We start from the raw sequence: 20,138 nt of genomic DNA, 5'->3' as shown, positions 1-20,138 counted from the left end.
TACTATTAGACTAATTAATTAGTACTACTAATTAGACTAACGAACTAAACTAGTCCCTAAACTAGTACTTGGCCGGCCACATACACACAGAACACACACTCACGCACACACACAACACACACACGCACACAGCATGACCATGGCCGGCCGTAGCAGCGGCGGCAGCACCTAGCGACGGCAACAACTAGGCAGAGGCAGCAGCTTAGCAGGAGCAGCGGCGGCGGCCAGGAGCAGAGCATCTGCAAGCGGCAGCAGCAGGACCAAGAGCAGAACATTTTAAAACTACTGAAATAGCAGCTGATGATAAGGAAACACCGTTAGATTTTTCAACAAATAATCTCCAGCTGCTAATTTCTTGGGCGATTACAAACATACACATGTGTACAGTAATTATTTAGACAGGTCCCCAGGGCATGCTCACAGTCTATTCTATGTTACAGATAGCTTAGCTGTGCAAGAATTATCAGGGCAGTCTACTCTATGCGATTCAGTCAAGGTGTTGGTATCAATTACGATAACAGCGATGATACATGTGTGTGCCATATCCACCGGGAATTGAACTGAACTACTCAGGCCCCAATATTTCATAGTGAAAATCAGTAGAAACTAAAAAGAATAAATTTTAATTAGTTTTGGTAGAAACATATTTCACATTAATTTTAATTAAGGAGAGCAGGGGAATTTCCTCAATGAGATGGGCCGGTGTGTTCAGAAGCAATTGTGATCATCAGAAAAAGATAAATTGTCAGGATGCCGACAACATGGATCAATGGAATAAATTCTCACAAATGAAATGACAGTGAAGGGGATATGAATCTTGACTCTGGATTGAACAAAGTAAATGGAATAAGCTCACCTTGCCGCACAGAAGACGGACACCCAACTTCAATAAAAAAGGCGAGTACGCCAAGCAAAATCTGCAAGGGAAATCTTAATTTAGACATGGTACCACCTAAACATAGCAAGACATCCGGATGTCTAAAATGCACCTCACCTACTGGAATCACCCTCGCCTCAATGAAAGAAATATAGCGCAGTTCGACCTTGAATATGAAGCAAAAAGACATAATGAGACATGCTGAACCTGCAATGAATGAATGAATTGTTTGAACCTACACTGAATAGTTCATGTCCATCCATCCGTATGCTACTTTCTCATCAGAACGTCAATCCCAAAGATCTTCTGCTGGAAATATAACTTTATATTAGTCAGCTGACACAACACCTTAACTCTCCAAGGGGTTTCCTAATACACAACACTCTCTCAGAACATTTGAGGAACAAATCAAGGGAAGTTTTCAAATCAGCATTACATGTGTAAAGTCATAATCCCTGAACATGATAAATAGCGTAGTAGAAAATTTGAAAAGCGCAAAAATTAAACCCTTTCATCGTCGCGCAAACGGCGCACGAAAGGCTACGCCACGTGTCTTTTACTGTGACGAAGGGGAAAAGGTTAAAAACGCGTCCAGCCATCGATCCCCTCATTTTCCCCATCTCCCATTTTCTCTTCCCTGAGTGGCGGGTAGGGTTAGCGCGATCGCCGCCTCATCCCCGCACGCAACCTCTCCTTTCGGCTCTCCTCCGCGGCTCCGCCTCCTCCTCTGGTGGCATCCAACCCATCGTCTTCTCCTACTTCCCTCTCTTATTCTTCTGTGCCTCGACGAGGTGGGCAAGCCGGTGCACACACAAAGGGTGGTTGCGGCTGTGGCTCCGATGCGGGCGCCGTGGAGGTGGAGTCGGAGCTGCAGCAGAAGGAGGTGGACGGCCGCGACAACAGCTTTAGCTTCGATGAGTTCCATCACCTCCATTGCTATCTCAGGTTCGTTTCGTTGCTTGCTTGCCGTTGGGTCCAATCAAGGCTCTGTTTTGGTTGCCTGGTTCGACGGTTCCACTCTGCCTGCGTCGATCTGGCATCTGTTTGGATTTTGGATCTGGAACATTTAGGAGGTTGCTCTGGATTGCTACGCTCTGTAGTGACAGGATTCGTGTTTCATATATTGCAAGAGATGAAATTGAGAGGCTGATGTGAATTCGTTTGTGTGTAGATTTTGTCAGTTATAGGATTGGATGTTTATGAAGTTTCTCTTACTGTCCTGCAGGTTAGCCGATTAATGTATTTGATTGCTGGCCCTTTTGTGTTGGCTGATGGTGGCGAGATGAAATAAGAATTAAACCTGATGCTGGGACAATAAGTATTTGTACTATAGATCCACTAAAGATTGTATTGAAATAGCAGGCTACATATCTATCTAATATGCATCTGTGGTACAAGGTGAATCTTGTTTCCTGATAGAGAACAATAAAGATAAGTTGGTGACACAAAGTACTGAATAAAAAACACTTCTAATGATCTATATAATGTGAAATCTTTTTTTATGTGTAGATTTATCGAATAATATCATAATTCTGATATGTAGTTTCCTCCTGTTGGGTATCTCACGTAGCATGATATGAAGCTTCTGAATAATTGGTTGCAGAGTTATCGTATGTGTCTTGGAGTTCCAAACTTCACATTCATTGAGCTTAATTTTTATATATCGCTTATGTCTTTCCAGTCATGCAGTCGCAGGTTCTCCATTTCATGATTTTAATAGTTGACGGGGTGAGAAATTTCATGGCAAGAGCCATGGTTTATCTCAGATGTGTAAAGGGAAATATATTTGTTGACCCAAAAATCACACTATACTGTTGCAATTTCTCTGTTGAAAAGGTATGCAGAAGCCAATAGTACACAAAATATTTCTGTCGCCTAGAGATTTACTGGTTGTCTAAAAAAGCACCCAAAACTGATTGAAAAAGAAATAGATGCTGCTAAGTTGCATCCATTTGATATTTAGGGATGTCGCAAGATTGTACATATTCAGTTCCAATAAGAATAACATTTATCCCAACCTATGTCTTTGCAGTGCCTTGACTATAGCAAAATTGGCCTCCCGTGCTATGATGACGCGAAGAATGGGACAATTTGCTCGATCAGTTTCAAATCAGAAACAAGAAATTTGAGAAATTCGTTGGATAAGTACTAATATGGTGCTTTTCTAAGAAAGTAGGCATACTATATATTTTTTCCTTACATACCACTATGCTTTAGTAGTATTGGTATTTACTTTCTCATTTGCATAATGATATAGTCATTTATGGGCCTTTACCAATGAAGTGGTAATATTAGATATGGGTAATTGGGTCATGGATAATTAATTAATTATTGGCTCGTATTAACTCTGGAGCATCTTCAAATTTCTCAGTTATGTTTTCTAAAAGTTTTCCCTTTGGTATAAATGAGAAGCTAGAAAACAATATTTGTTTGCTGGCAAGTAAAATATGGTCCCCCCTTTTGTAACTTCTTAGTGTATTCTGTTTCTTTCATGGGAATTCAATTAGACACAGTCGTTGTTGCTTTTGTATGCTGGAACTTAGCCAAAGGAGGTTGCTTGGTTGATATATTATCTTAAAAAGTTCTACTGAGAATTTGGAATGAAGTGCTTGACTGGAAATCCCTAAGCAAAACTTTGGTAATGCTTCATTGGATATCGGTTACATTATGATGTATTGCAAATTTTCGTACTACATATTTGATGAATTAATGCTTCTACATATTTGTAGGTTGTGTTAGTTGACTTTGTTGAAATAAATGAATAATTTGAAAATAGCTGGCATGTTCTCTTAATCAACATTATTTCTTGGTGCAGATTATATGATTATTAATGCAGGTCCATGCTCTACTCTGATGGCTGAGGTTGGATACACTTGCTACATGTTTATTTAATTTTATTCTATTGGAGGATTCAAACTCTAGACTGATGAAGTGGTGCATTTTGAATTTTCTTCTTAGATATTGTGAATGGTCTACTGAAGGTATCAATAATAATACATAGTTTACATAGTCAAGATTCATACTTTCCTTATTACATGTTGGTTTATATCCCCTACATATGTGATGTGTGTTTAGCTTATCAACTATTCTTAAGTGAATCTTATGTGGTATTGCAGGACTAACTTTTCTTTAGACAATTTTGTAATCTTTAGTTCATTTTGGGTCATTTCCATTGCCTGTTAGTGTTTTTCGCTAGAGTGCTTTGCAGGCAGTTGTTTGAAATAGAACCTTCCAGCCATCTTACTTCTCCAATAGTACTTTCTTGTTGAGTTTGGTTGGATGTTCTCCAAAGTAAATTTGGGAGAACAATAAACCATACTTTCTATGTTTTGAAACTAGAGCTGGCCATGATTAATTCTTTTCAAGTTGATAGTCTATCAGAGTTTGAATTTGCTTTTGTATAGAAATATGGAAGTATATTATTTCATCATATTTTTCCTAAAGTAGCTTCTGATTTGTTCACATTTGTAGAACTACACAATCTGCACATTCCTTCTCTTCTCCTAATCAATTTCATCTCAAATTAGGCTTTATCCCCTGATTAGCATTCTGAGCTACTTAAATTTCTTCGCCCACATGTTTGATTTAGGTTTTTGTTTAGACATGACAAATGTTTGCAAGTTATAGACGCCGCGCCTGCCGCTGTCGGGGAGCTCCTGCCTGCGCTGCAAGCCTCATGACCTTGCAAACTCGCTTGTGCTGCTTAAACGATACGGCCTCTCCCTACTCAGGATGGACTGCTTCGTGTAGATTCACTCTTCTTTGCCTGAAGGCTCCTGTGTATCCAGGACCGGCACAAGGAAAATTCTGGGATGAAGTATGTACCATTTTCTTCAATATTTAATTTCCTTAAATATTTCATCAATGCATGGGTATAACTGAACATTGTATATTGTGACCTATGTAGTAAAAAAAAGCGAAAATGCAAATAGATGAGAAATCCCAACTTATTCCTTTGGCCATTTCTGTAACCAAAGCTATTGGCTGGCCAACACAAAGGAGCTGAAATTTCATAGCGACAAAAATAGGTATTTAATATCTTTTTCAGATAGTTCTCATTTAGGGTAGTGGTTCTAGGTTTATATTCAGAATTGTTCTTTTCTGTAAAATTTTCTTGAAGAAATATGTGCGTACTGCTTCTAGAAATATATTGTACCATATTTTACCACCACCTGCCTCAACTTTTTGTTCCGAAGGTTGATCTTAATTTCCTGATATTGTCTACTCCGTATATTTCATAATAATAACTGATAATCCCTCTCTAAATTAACCCGTCCAGATTGCTATGTAGACAACTCTTACTGAATTGATCTATGTCAGCTCATGCTCTCAAGCGGTCAAGAGGTCATTGTGTGTTCAGTCTTCTCTACAGATTAATTAGTTTGTTCAACCCAACAGTCTTATCTACATATATCTAACCACATCAGGAGTTCTGACATGTTTATAGCTGAATTAATCTTTATACATATGGCAGGTGCTGGAGGTACCATGCAAGCAAGCATGGCGACCGGGATCATGCTGCAGTGGCTGGGTATATCCCCTCCCGCTAGCTGAGGATGGGCTCGATCATGGTGCTCCTACCCTTACACATGTATTAGCTTCTGCACTGTCTCTTTGTCTCTCTATTACCTTGCCTCCCCACTTATGCTTTGAATTTGCTCTTTGCTTGGCAAGATTAATGTGAGGTGTTTAATTTATGTTCATAAACTAAAAAAATGATGCTTGGTGAGATTTTAGGTGTATCCAGCAATAATAGCTTTTGGAATAATGTTAATACAATTTGCTCTTTGTTGCCCAGTACTTATGAGTATAGATTGGTTACTCCACTGCATGTTACTCCGTGTGAGGTGGGCTTAAATTTCTTGTTCAGGTCATGTGTTTCAAGAACATACATATGGATAATTTGAGATTTTTGGTCATTTGTATTTGGCTGTTTCATTCTTCTATAAAACTGCAGGTATATTCCCACATTGAACTCGATTATTGCAATGATTGGGTTGATTTGGACATACTGTGCCTTGAATGACTTTTCCCGTTGGGCAATTCAAATGATGGAAGCCTCTTCGGACCCTTCCACCTCTCCGGCCTCACCACTGGAGACTCGGATGCGAGAACCGCCACCGCCGCTGCCGTGTCTGTCGGTGACGCTCACACAAGAATCCAGAGGCAGTACCTTGGTCCTCTCCCTGAGAACAACAGCTCTCTCATGATGCGCAGTCGCGGCCTGAGGGTGGCGGGACTGACGCCACCGTCCATGCCATGTTCTGGCTGATCCCCAAGGCTCCTTGCCGATGTCCAACCAGCGCCACACAGCCAATGGTACTGCCGATATGAGGACGCTCACCCCCGTGTTGATCGAGCTTTTTGACCTGAGCCTGATGGACAAGGTCATACGGGCATCTGATTTTGATTTCCTATGTGCTCTCTTTTCACAAGTGTAGCTTTTTGTGTTATAAAACTATGCTACCGATTGTTCTTTGTTGATATTTCCCTACTTGTGTCCTGATTAATGGATCTAAGGTAGTTAGAAGTCACTGAATAACTACTTATACTATTGTGTCAGCCGTCACTGGCTACAATTGTTTATATGATACTTGTACTATTATACATGAACTGAGCACACTTGGTACAAAATAGGAGAGTGGAAGGGGCGTGTCCTACCTAGCACCGCCGAGCTTCTGCTCAGGCTGCGCGCCATGGGCGTGCCGCAACGACTAGTAGATATTAAAGATAGCACCATCGGGGCCAATGTACTATCTAAAAGTGCACTGATGCCTAGTATGTAAAGTTACCTAGAAAAACTCCAGCACATGAAAGGTGTGACAAAATAAAGGGGAAACAACAATCCTCCTCAAGAAATGGTGCTGATAGGCAGACATATTCCTTTTCATGTACTGTGGTGCAAGAGTTCAGAAGAAATCAGGCTCACCTATCTTGGAAGGGTCCGACTGCTCTAGTGACATCAAGCCACAGTATCTCCGGCCACTCAGAACCAAAACAATATGCCCTATCTTCAGTAAAACCCCACCATCCCTTTGTTGATAGCCATCGAGTCAAAGCTGACTTGCTGCAGTTAAACCCCACCATCCCTTTGTTGATACAGATGCATATGTAGCTAGTTCTGATGTAAGTCTTGCTGGGTACATTTGTACTCACATTTGCTTAATTTATGTTTTTGTAGAGAGACTTCAGTCTCGCTAGTAGTTCCGCGTGGACTTCGACGTTTAGCTTGTAACCTCAGCTATGAGCTTGTACCTTGTGAGGGTCTTGTAGTTAGTCAGGCTTCTTAGCCTTTTCTTTTGTAGTTGTCTGTACTCAGACAAGTTAAGCTTCCGCATGTGCTTGTTGCTTGTATGTTGGGTCATCAGACCCATGTTTGTAATACCCGACTCCTCGGAGCCTAATGAATAAATACTTTGAGTCGTAGAGTCTCGTTGTGATGCCATGTTGTATTTGCACATATCGAGCATATTGTGTGTATGATTGGAATGCTTGGTATGTGTGGGATCTGACAATCTAGTTGTTTATCCTTGGTAGCCTCTCTTATGGGGAAATGTAGTCTGGTGCTTCCACTGAGCCTTGGTAGTCCGCTACAACCCGGTTTACCGGAATCCTGTTAGCCCAGCACTACTGCTCCGGAACACTTAGACTGGCCGGCATGTGATTCACTTTGTTCCTGTGTCTGTCCCTTCGGGGAAATGTCACGCGGTGACATCCGGAGTCCTGCTAGCCTGCTACAGCCCGGGTTCCTGGAGTCCTGTTAGCCCAGTTGCTATAGCCCGGATTCACACGCTGCTGACCGACATGCTCGATGTTGATTCATGTATGCCTGTCCCCGTAAGTTAGTGCCACTTTGGGTTCACGACTAGTCATGTCGGCCCGGGTTCTCTGTCATATTGATGCTAGCGACACTATCATATACGTGTGCCAAAAGGCGCAAACGGTCCCGGTCCAAGTAAGGTGGCACCCGTGGGAATACCGTGCGTGAGGCCGCAAAGTGATATGATGTGTTCCATGCTAGATCGGTGTGACTTAGGATCGGGGTCCTGACAGCTTTGGTATCAGAGCCTGACTGCCTGTAGGATTACCAAGCCAAACTGGTCGAAGTTGTGTCTAGAAATGCTTTAGTTATGTAAGGGAATTGATTGGGGAAGGGAACGTAAGGCTCTTTTTACTCCTTATATCTCATGCCCTTCTGATCCGAGTCATCTTATCTTTCCTACGGGGTTAAGGAACTAGACTTTCTCGTCTTTCTATCAGGATCACGTGTTACTAATCCGTAGAATCTTAGGATTGTTGGTTCCAGGCCTCAGTTTAGTTTTTACTACTTTTAGTATGTTGTCAGTTGAACCAGAACCTTGATATGATGTTGTTAAGTGACTATGCAAATCCTTGTGAATGTCTCAAATCTTTTTTTTAGCATTTACAGCCGTTATGCTATCCGAGTCATCCCAGGTTTCTAGATAGTCTGATGCACTTGCAATCATTCCTCCATGTTCCTGATGTCCATTTGGGCCAGATTAATCACACTAATCGGTGAGTTGAGGTACTCTGTTGCCTCGACATATATGTTGGAGCTATTATTATGACCCTAGGTGTTTTAGGGAGTCACCTAGTAATCTAGCCATGTTTTTTTTTCCCGGTGTGATGATTCTGGCCACCATTCTCGAAAGCATCTCGTGATGCCATTTAGTAGTAGGTATTCTACTCTTGGGTTCTTGACCCAAGATTCACTCTACTTACCTCATGTTGATAGTGTTGCTCGTACCTTTAGGATATTAGTAACCTTTGCGATAGTCCTCGAGGTCCGTGGTATTTCCTTCTTCCAAATACCATGAACTGCTTATGGCAGAAGTTCTTCTGAACCAAAAGATCACAACCAGAGTGCTCTTGACGAGTTCTCGATTCTATGCTGTGACTCTGTTAGTTCTACCTTCTCTGCATGGGTTATCCGGAAGAAATATGTTGAACTCGTTTGACATACTAACCCATGAATCCACAACTTAGAAAGTTATATGTTCCTTGAGTTGTTCTCTTTAGTTGTATTCCGACCCCCGTCTATCATTTGGTAGTCAAGAGTATGAGTGCATTCGCTGTCGACGCCTATTATTCTTGTGGTCTGTCAAGCCATTCTATTCCGGAATGACTAGGAGAAACAAACTCCAGTACCTCAGCCATATCTAGGATTGGGTCAAAGGAATTGTACTTCGCAGATCAAAATGCCAATCCAGCTTTTGTTCTGTTCTACGTTGGAGTATTAGCCTATTTATGTCAAGAATATCATAGGAATTGCACCAACTCTTACGAATTCTTGACGCAGTGATACTTCTTGCCATTATCATTCATTCCTCGCTTTTCCGTGTTTTTGTATTCGGAATACTGACAAGCGAATTGTGATGTGTGAAATCAGTACTGCTAGCAACCCCGTTGCTTGGTAGTTAAAGGACAATAATTTCATTCTTAGCGTGCCGGTTATTGAATCATCATTCTAAGATAGATTGTGCTACCTAGTCCTTATATCGGGTGCACTCTTCGATCAAGAGTTAGGGTTGTATCAATCCCTTTCTTATTTAGCTATATCATCTTGCCCTCAAAAGCAAGATTGTTCTCGAGCTTAGCAACATATCGGTGGTTCATGATTTTCCGAATATCTTCCCGGAGGTATCACCAGGTTGTCACCTGACCGCTATGTTGAGTTCATGATCAAGTTGGTTTTCCTCTAAACCACCCCTTCTCCAAGAATCTGTGTTGGATACCCCTGAGCTAGTTGGTTAAGCTAAACAACAACTTGGAGAGTTGGAAGATAAATGCTTTGCCTAGCTTAGCTCATTTCTAAGGGCTATCTTTTGTGAGTGTTAAAGAAAGATGGTATTTTCATCGATTGACCCTCGTGATCAGTTAATGGACCTATCATCTTATCCAATCTTTGATTTGAGTATGGGCTATCATCAAATCAAATCAGAACCAACGATGTTCGTAATGTTGTCTTATCCGTGGTTGTTTCCTCGGGCATACACCATTATATCTTTTGGGTCTGACCAATGCTATCACCTTGTTCACATAATTGTGGAATTCCATTTTTGTGGAACCCTGGACGAAATGTTGTTGAGCCCATCGACAACATTCCTATCTTTTCCATGATTTTGCAGGACATTAAGCTAGTGTTGGAAACTTTTATAAGCATTATCTTCATGTCCCGTGCATGAAGTATATGTTTGGATGTAAGAAGAGACTTCCTCTAATTCACGTGCACCTGATGTGAGTTGCCGCCGTGGATTCGAGAAAGATTGTTATGCTTCCTCAGGAATCATCCCAAGTCAGTCATGCATATGTGTGAAGTATTATGTGGTTTGGAGACTTGCAACCTTCATTCTATGTCTATACCTAGCACACCAAGCCGCTGATTGAATTTTCCAAGATAAAGGAGTCTGTTCTAAAGTGAATACTTTGGACTTCCGCGCGGAGGCTTCGATGTCATTAATGATGGTTCCCCACCTGAACTCGGTAGTGTTTTGTTATAAGACTACCATGTGGTCATGCTTGTCTAGGACAGTGTGTTCACAGGTGTGTAGCAGAACCAACTCATGTTTTGGAGCTTGCTATCGTAGTTCATCTCCCGAGAATCTCGCAACGTCATCTCGTCGATTTGTGTTGCAAACTTTCATTTTACTTCTTAGACTTGATGAGTCTGGAATATTCTAACACCAACCAGATCTGAATCTCACGTAGATATGATGGTTGGAACGTGTCCCAAGAACTATAATATTGGTCTCTCTGTAACCGGTAAGCTGGATGTCATGGCCAACACACCCAGCCGGAAGACCTATTATTGTAGCATCTTGATTGAGGAAGTTGGCCACCTCCCTATAAGGATCTCGCAGGATTTACTTCCATAGCTAATCCTTATGGATTCTTGAGCTCCCGAAGTCCGACCTGTTGCTTGATGTTCTAGATAGCAAACCATTTTAATGAATGGGTTACGCCAGCACATCAAGGAGAACATTAGAAGCGGTGTGCTAAATGTTTCTCGGTCGATCATCCAGATTTTGATCCCTTGGCCTCGCTAAGGTGAAATCTGAGAAGGTGTTATCTTCCTTTGCATCTGCATCGTCCATCACTATTCGTCATGGTAGTATGTTGTGTTGCCAGGATCCTTGACACGGATATTGGTAAAACCTTGATGAATATGGAAATGCTCAAGTTCTTGAGAGCACACTCAGTCACTAGGTTATATCCTCGATATCAATTGGGATGTGCCTCCCGTTTGCCGAGTTGTTCTATAACCATAGTTTCCTTTCCGAACTGAGTATGCCATTTCCTCGAACCCCTTCAAACAATCATCGTGAATTGCTCGATCTCCGAGGAGATCGTTTCCTGTGGAATATCCTTTCGTCGTCATTGAGTTGAGTGAAGATATCGAGAGCAAGGATATCAAGATCCACATGAAGCAAGAAGTCAACGTTTGGATCATGAAGATTGTAATAATTCGAGTCCCCTCCTTCTTTTACCCTACACTTGAATCTCGGGACGAGATTCTTGTTTAGTGGGGGTGAGTTGTCACATCCCTAGTTCTGGTTTGCTCCGGGCTAGCTAGTCATGTGTGCATCATGTTTAAAATTCAATGAATTTGAAATGGGGACTTGTGAAAGCCTCAGAAATCATTTTGAAAATGATCAAGATAAATCTTGCTTCGATTTGGCCCGAGAAAATGTTCCTGTTTTTCTCTAATAATATTGGACAGAGTTAAAATTCCAACCAATATTTTTGGGAGCTTAGAAGTATTTATTTTTGGCCATTTGAGTTAATCCAGTAAATATTTGCATTGGATATATATATATATATGTTATATATATTATATATGTCCAATAATTCTGATTTTTACTGTGGGGCTCTGGAATAATCCAATTAGTTCCTACATTAATTTTCAGAAGAAAATAAATTGGTTTAGTATTTTACTAAATCAGAAGAAAAAAATTACAGAAATAGAAAAGAAAACAAAATAGAAAAAAGGGGAGAGAGGCTTACCTGGGCCACTTACCAGCCGGCCCAGCAGTTCGGCCCAGCTGACTGGCCACGCCAGTCGTCCCTCTCCTCTCGCCAGGAGGATAGGGGCGCGTGCCCGCGGCACGCACGCATGCGCACCGCCACCTCCTGCTTGCCGTCGCTGCTGCTGGAGGGCGCCAAGAGCGCCACGACACCCCTGCATCTTTCCCCTCCTCTCTGGTTCCTCCCTCTCCCCCAGCGCTCGCGCCCGCACCCACCCGAGCGAGCCCGTCGCTGCTGTTCACTGCCACCGTGGCCACCGTCCACCCCTCGCCTTGCCGAAGCATCCAAAAGGACTGGCGTCGTCTCCTTCGTCGTCTACACCAGTCCGTTCGACCGCGGGAGCACCACAGCGATGTTTCTGCCTCGTCTTCAACCTCGGGCACCCGAGCTCGCCTCCAGTCGATTCGGCGCCGCCAGGACCTCCCTGGGCTCGCTGACCTCCTCTTCGGCATCGCCGTGAGCCCCTGCTCCCAACCCCTCTCTCCCCTCTGTCGATTTCCTCCTCTAGCCCCTTTGGCCACCCCGACCGAAGCTTGCCGCCGTTGCGCTTCGTCGCCGCCGTGGCTAGAGCCCACCTCTGCCGCGTCTGAAAGCGTCACCGTCCTCAACACATTTGCAGGAGCACCTAGCACCCCACCGCTCGACCTGCCATGCACCACAACGCCGGTTCCGAGCGCAACCGAACTCTGGCCGCCGCTTGCCATCGTTGCAGCCCTCGTTTCCGGCCTCCTCTCGCCCAACCGCCTACTCCGTTGGATGCGCGCAAGCACCAGCAACCCGTGGCCGCAAACCGCTCGTCGATCCGTGCCCTATAGCGCGAACCCGAAGCCCTCCACCGTGCTGCGTGCTCGCCGGCGACCAACCCCGGCGGCAGCCGACGTGGCATCGTCATTAGTACTAATGACGGGGCTAACTAACATCCTCTGTCACTGACAAATGGGCCCCATGCCCTTAATTAATCACAGGTTTATCCCCCTGCTTAGATTAAGCTAATGCCCATGGCCCCCACCGGTCAGTTTGACCTAGCCACGTCAGCATTGACCCGGTCCCACGTGTCAGCCTCTGTAGATTACTCTGTGCCACTGACCAGTGGGCCCTACTGGTCAGGATTGACCTGGACTAGCCCCGTTGACCCGCTGACGTCATGTTGATGTCACGCTGACGCAGTAATCCTTTTCTGGAATTTAAATAAATCTTAAATGATTTATTTATTTCAGAAAAACAACCAAAACTTCTAAAAATCATAGAAAATAATCTATAACTCAGATTGAAAAGATTTATATATGAAAAATGATCAAAAAAATCCAATCTATCCATTGGTACTGGTTTCATGCATGATAAAGCAACGTATCCTTGCCATATAGGCCAAAGAATGTTAATGCACTTTGGAAATTCATAGTTTGAATTTGAATTTGAACCTTTGGTTCAAATCAACTCAAACCCTTCTGCTGCTAGCTGCATTAGCTCAAATCACATCATATTGCCATGTCATGATCATGCATCATATTGTGCATTGCATTGATTGTGTCCTTTCTCTCTTTGCCGGTGGTTGTTCCCCCTCGGTAGACGTATGTTCCGACGATGAGTTCGATGACACCGATGAAGAGCTATACTATCTTCAGAAGTGCCAGGCAGGCAAACCCCCTTGTTCATTCTGATACAATCCCACTCTCTCGCTCCTGCTCTCTTTTACCGCATTAGGACTGTTGGGGAACATAGTAATTTCAAAAAAAATCCTACGCACACACAGGATCATGGTGATGCATAGCAACGAGAGGGGAGGGTGTTGTCCACGTACCCTCGTAGACCGAAAGCGAAAGCGTTAGCACAACGCGGTTGATGTAGTCGTACGTCTTCACGATCCGACCGATCAAGTACCGAACGCACGGCACCTCCGAGTTCAGCACACGTTCAGCCCGATGACGTCCCTCGAACTTCGATCCAGCCGAGTGTTGAGGGAGAGTTTCGTCAGCACGACGGCGTGGTGACGATGATGATGTTCTACCAATGCAGGGCTTCGCCTAAGCACCGCTACAGTGTTATCGAGGTGGACTATGGTGGAGGGGGGCACCGCACACGGCTAAAAGATCAAATCAATTGTTGTGTCTCCAAGGGGTGCCCCCCTCCCCGTATATAAAGGAGTGGAGGAGGGGGAGGGCCGGCCCTCTCTATGGCGCGCCCTAGGAGGAGTCCTACTTCCACCGGGAGTAGGATTCCCCCCCCCTTCCAAGTAGTAGGAGTAGGAGTCAAGGAAAGGGGAAAGAGAAGAGAAGGAAGGAGGGGGCGCAGCCCCTCCCCCTAGTCCAATTCGGACTAGGCCTTGGGGGCGCGCAGCCTCTCCTCTCTCTTTCTCCTAAAGCCCAATAAGGCCCATATACTCCCCGGCGAATTCCCATAACTCTCCGGTACTCCGAAAAATACCCAAATCACTTGAAACCTTTCCGATGTCCGAATATTGTCGTCCAATATATCGATCTTTACGTATCGACCATTTCGAGACTCCTCGCCATGTCCCCGATCTCATCCGGGATTCCGAACTACCTTCGGTACATCAAAACACATAAACTCATAACATAACCGTCATCAAAACTTTAAGCGTGCGGACCCTACGGGTTCAAGAACAATGTAGACATGACCGAGACACATCTCCGGTCAATAACCAATAGCGGAACCTGGATGCTCATATTGGCTCCCACATATTCTACGAAGATCTTTATCGGTCAAACCGCATAACAACATATGTTGTTCCCTTTGTCATCGGTATGTTACTTGCCCGAGATGCGATTGTCGGTATCTCAATACCTAGTTCAATCTCGTTACCGGCAAGTCTCTTTACTCGTTCCGTAATACATCATCCCGCAACTAACTCATTAGTTACAATGCTTGCAAGGCTTATAGTGATGTGCATTACCGAGTGGGCCCAGAGATACCTCTCCGACAATCGGAGTGACAAATCCTAATCTCGAAATACGCCAACCCAACAAGTACCTTCGGAGACACCTGTAGAGCACCTTTATAATCACCCAGTTACATTGTGACGTTTGGTAGCACACAAAGTGTTCCTCCGGTAAACGGGAGTTGCATAATCTCATAGTCATAGGAACATGTATAAGTCATGAAGAAAGCAATAGCAACATACTAAACGATCGAGTGCTAAGCTAACGGAATGGGTCAAGTCAATCACATCATTCTCCTAACGATGTGATCCCATTAATCAAATGACAACTCTTTGTCTATGGCTAGGAAACATAACCATCTTTGATCAACGAGCTAGTCAAGTAGAGGCATACTAGTGACACTCTGTTTGTCTATGTATTCACACATGTATCATGTTTCCAGTTAATACAATTCTAGCATGAATAATAAACATTTATCATGAAATAAGGAAATAAATAATAACTTTATTATTGCCTCTAGGGCATATTTCCTTCAGTCTCCCACTTGCACTAGAGTCAATAATCTAGTTCACATCGCCATGTGATTTAACACCAATAGTTCACATCACCATGTGATTAACACCCATAGTTCACATCGTCATGTGACCAACACCCAAAGGGTTTACTAGAGTCAGTAATCTAGTTCACATCGCTATGTGACTAACACCCAAAGAGTACTAAGGTGTGATCATGTTTTGCTTGTGAGAGAAGTTTAGTCAACGGGTCTGCCACATTCAGAGCCGTATGTATTTTGCAAATATTCTATGTCTACAATACTCTGCACGGAGCTACTCTAGCTAATTGCTCTGACTTTCAATATGTATCTAGATTGAGACTTAGAGTCATCTGGATCAGTGTCAAAACTTGCATCGACGTACCCTTTACGACGAACCTTTTGTCACCTCCATAATCGAGAAACATATCCTTATTCCACTAAGGATAATTTTGACCGCTGTCCAGTGATCTACTCCTAGATCACTATTGTATTCCCTTGCCAAAATCAGTGTAGGGTATACAATAGATTTGGTACACAGCATGGCATACTTAATAGAACCTATGGCTGAGGCATAGGGAATAACTTTCATTCTCTTTTTATCTTCTGCCGTGGTCGGGCTTTGAGTCTTACTCAATTTCACACCTTGTAATATAGGTAAGAACTCTTTCTTTGACTGTTCCATTTTGAACTACTTCAAAATCTTGTCAAGGTATGTACTCATTGAAAAAACTTATCAAGCGTTTTGATCTATCTCTATAGATCTTGATGCTCAATATGTAAGCAGCTTCACCGAGGTCTTTCTTTAAAAAACTCCTTTCAAACACTCCTTTATGCTTTGCAGAATAATTCTACATTATTTCCGATCAACAATATGTCATTCACATATACTTATCAGAAATGTTGTAGTGCTCCCACTCACTTTCTTGTAAATACAGGCTTCACTGCAAGTCTGTATAAAACTATATGCTTTGATCAACTCATCAAAGCTTATATTCCAACTCTGAGATGCTTGCACCAGTCCATAGATGAATCGCTGGAGCTTGCATATTTTGTTAGCACCTTTAGGATTGACAAAACCTTCTGGTTGCATCATATACAACTCTTCTTTAATAAATCTATTAAGGAATGCAGTTTTGTTTATCCATTTCCCAGATTTCATAAAATGCGGCAATTGCTAACATGATTCGGACAGACTTAAGCATCTCTACGAGTGAGAAAATCTCATCGTAGTCAACACCTTGAACTTGTCGAAAACGTTTTTGCGACAATTCTAGCTTTGTAGATAGTAACACTACTATCAACGTCCGTCTTCCTCTTAAAGATCCATTTATTTTCTATGGCTTGCCGATCATCGGGCAAGTCAACCAAAGTCCACACTTTGTTCTCATACATGGATCCCATCTCAGATTTCATGGCCTCAAGCCATTTCGCGTGGGCTCATCATCGCTTCCTCATAGTTCGTAGGTTCGTCATGGTCAAGTAACATGACCTCCAAAATAGGATTACCGTACCACTCTGGTGTGGATCTCACTCTGGTTGACCTACGAGGTTTGGTAGTAACTTGATCTGAAGTTACATGATCATCATCATTAGCTTCCTCACTAATTGGTGTAGGAGTCACAGGAACAGATTTCTGTGATGAACTACTTTCCAATAAGGGAGCAGGTACAGTTACCTCATCAAGTTCTACTTTCCTCCCACTCACTTCTTTCGAGAGAAACTCCTTCTCTAGAAAGGATCCATTCTTAGCAACGAATATCTTGCCTTCGGATCTGTGATAGAAGGTGTACCCAACAGTAACTTTTGGGTATCCTATGAAGACACACTTTTCCGATTTGGGTTTGAGCTTATCAGGATGAAACTTTTCCACATAAGCATCACAACCCCAAACTTTAAGAAACGACAGCTTAGGTTTCTTGCCAAACCATAGTTCATACGATGTCGTCTCAACGGATTAGACGGTGCCCTATTTAATGTGAATGCAGCTGTCTCTAATGCATAACCCCAAAACGATAGTGGTAAATCGGTAAGAGACATCATAGATTGCACTATATCCAATAAAGTACGGTTATGACGTTCGGACACACCATTATGCTGTGGTGTTCCAGGTGGCATGAGTTTGTGAACTATTCCACATTGTTTTAATTGAAGGCCAAACTCGTAACTCAAATATTCTCCTCCACGATCAAATCGTAGAAACTTTATTTTTTTGTTACAATGATTTTCCACTTCACTCTGAAATTATATGAATTTTCAAATGTTTCAGACTTTACGTTTCATCCAGTAGATATACCCATATCTGCTCAAATCACCTGTGAAGGTCAGAAAATAACGATACCTTCCGCGAGCCTCAATATTCATCGGACCACATACATCAGTATGTATGATTTCCAACAAATCTGTTGCTCGCTCCATTGTTCCGGAGAACGGCATTTTAGTCATCTTGCCCAAGAGGCATGGTTCGCAAGCATCAAGTGATTCGTAATCAAGTGATTCCAAAAGCCCATCGGCATGGAGTTTCTTCATGCGCTTTACACCAATATGACCTAAACGGCGGTGCCACAAATAAGTTGCACTATCGTTATTAACTTTGCATCTTTCGGCTTCAATATTATGAATATGTGTATCACTACGATCGAGATCCAACGAACCATTTTCATTGGGTGTGTAACCATATAAGGTTTTATTCATGTAGACAGAACAACAATTACTCTCTAACTTAAATGAATAACCGTATTGCAATAAACATGATCAAATCATATTCATGCTCAACTCAAACACAAAATAACACTTATTTAGGTTCAACACTAATCCCGAAAGTATAGGGAGTGTGCGATGATGATCATATCAATCTTGGAACCACTTTCAATACACATCGTTACTTCATCCTTAACTAGTTTCTGTTCATTATGCAACTCCCGTTTCAAGTTACTACTCTTTAGCTACTGAACCAGTATCAAGTACCGAGGGGTTGCTATAAACACTAGTAAAGTACACATCAATAACATGTATATCAAATATAGTTTTGTTCACTTTGCCATCCTTCTTATCCACCAATTATTTGGGGTAGTTCCGCTTCCAGTGACCATTCCTTTTGCAGTAGAAGCACTCAGTATCAGGCTTAGGTCCAAACTTGGGCTTCTTCACTTGAGCAACAACTTGCTTGCCGTTCTTCTTGAAGTTCCCCTTCTTTCCCTTTGCTCTTTTCTTGAAACTAGTGATCTTGTTAACCATCAACACTTGATGCTCTTTTCTTGATTTCTACCTTCGCCGATCTCAGCATCGCGAAGAGCTCGGGAATTACTTTCGTCATCCCTTGCATATTATAGTTCATCACGAAGTTCTATTAACTTGGTGATAGTGACTAGAGAACTTTGTCAATTACTATCTTATCTGGAAGATTAACTCCCACTTGATTCAAGTAATTGTAGTACTCAGACAATCTGAGCACATGCTCACTGGTTGAGCTATTCTCCTCCATCTTTTAGCTATAGAACTTGTTGGAGACTTCATATCTCTCAACTCGGGTATTTGCTTGAAATATTAACTTCAACTCCTGGAACATCTCATATGGTCCATGACGTTCAAAACGTCTTTGAAGTCCCGATTCTAAGCCGTTAAGCATGGTGCACTAAACTATCAAGTAGTCATCATATTGAGCTAGCCAAACGTTCATAATGTCTGCATCTGCTCCTGCAATAGGTCTCTCACCTAGCGGTGCATCAAGGACATAATTCTTCCGTGCAGCAATGAGGATAATCCTCAGATCACGGATCCAATCCACATCATTGCTACTAACATTTTTCAACTTAGTTTTCTCTAGGAACATATCAAAATATAAACAGGGAGCAATAATGCGAGCTATTGATCTACAACATAGTTATGCAAATACTATCAGGACTAAGTTCATGATAAATTAAAGTTCAATTAATCATATTACTTAAGAACTCCGACTTAGATAGACATCCCTCTAATCCTCTAAGTGACCACGTGATCCAAATCAACTAAACCATGTTCGATCATCACGTGAGATGGAGTAGTTTTATTGGTGAACATCACTATGTTGATCATATCTACTATATGATTCACGCTCGACCTTTCGGTCTCAGTGTTCCGAGGCCATACCTGCATATGCTAGGCTCGTCAAGTTTAACCTGAGTATTATGTGTGTGCAAAACTGGCTTGCACCCGTTGTAGATGGACATAGAGCTTATCACACCCGATCATCACGTGGTGTCTGGGTACGACGAACTTTGGCAACGGTGCATACTCAGGGAGAACACTTTTAGCTTGAAATTTAGTGAGAGATCATCTTATAATGCTACCGTCAATCAAAGCATGATAAGATGCATAAAAGATAAACATCACATGCAATCAATATAAGTGATATGATATGGCCATCATCATCTTGTGCTTGTGATCTCCATCTCCGAAGCACCGTCATGATCACCATCGTCACCGGCGCGACACCTTGATCTCCATCGTAGCATCGTTGCCGTCTCGCCAATCTTATGCTTCTGCGACTATCGCTACCGCTTAGTGATAAAGTGAATCATTACAGGGCGATTGCATTGCATACAATAAAGCGACAACCATATGGCTCCTGCCAGTTGCCGATAACTCGGTTACAAAACATGATCATCTCATACAATAAAATTTAGCATCATGCCTTGACCATATCACATCACAACATGCAAAAACAAGTTAGACGTCCTCTACTTTGTTGTTGCAAATTTTACGTGGCTGCTACGGGCTTAGCAAGAACCGTTCTTACCTACGCATC

At 42.6% G+C, this 20,138-nt stretch overlaps 1 long non-coding RNA gene across 7 annotated transcripts; it reads left to right on the top strand.

Moving 5' to 3' along the window:
- Positions 1 to 1,290: 1,290 nt before the first annotated feature.
- LOC123078329 (uncharacterized) lies at positions 1,291 to 6,484 on the top strand. 7 transcript variants are annotated; one of them, XR_006437345.1, is made up of 7 exons: positions 1,293 to 1,822; positions 2,103 to 3,049; positions 3,693 to 4,694; positions 4,785 to 4,905; positions 5,352 to 5,468; positions 5,676 to 5,724; positions 5,835 to 6,484. It is a non-coding gene; the product is annotated as an uncharacterized lncRNA (long non-coding RNA). The 7 variants fall into 7 exon arrangements; XR_006437340.1 differs by lacking the exon at positions 5,676 to 5,724 and having other exon boundaries at positions 1,299 to 1,822; positions 2,103 to 2,713; positions 2,910 to 3,049; XR_006437344.1 differs by having other exon boundaries at positions 1,294 to 1,822; positions 5,676 to 6,484.
- The last annotated feature ends 13,654 nt before the right edge of the window (positions 6,485 to 20,138 follow it).

The sequence above is a fragment of the Triticum aestivum genome, chromosome 3D, assembly GCF_018294505.1.
Source record: "Triticum aestivum cultivar Chinese Spring chromosome 3D, IWGSC CS RefSeq v2.1, whole genome shotgun sequence".
NCBI classification, from domain to species: Eukaryota; Viridiplantae; Streptophyta; class Magnoliopsida; order Poales; family Poaceae; genus Triticum; species Triticum aestivum.
Note: the sequence above shows the minus strand (reverse complement) of the source record. Positions and strands in the feature narration are given on the sequence as shown.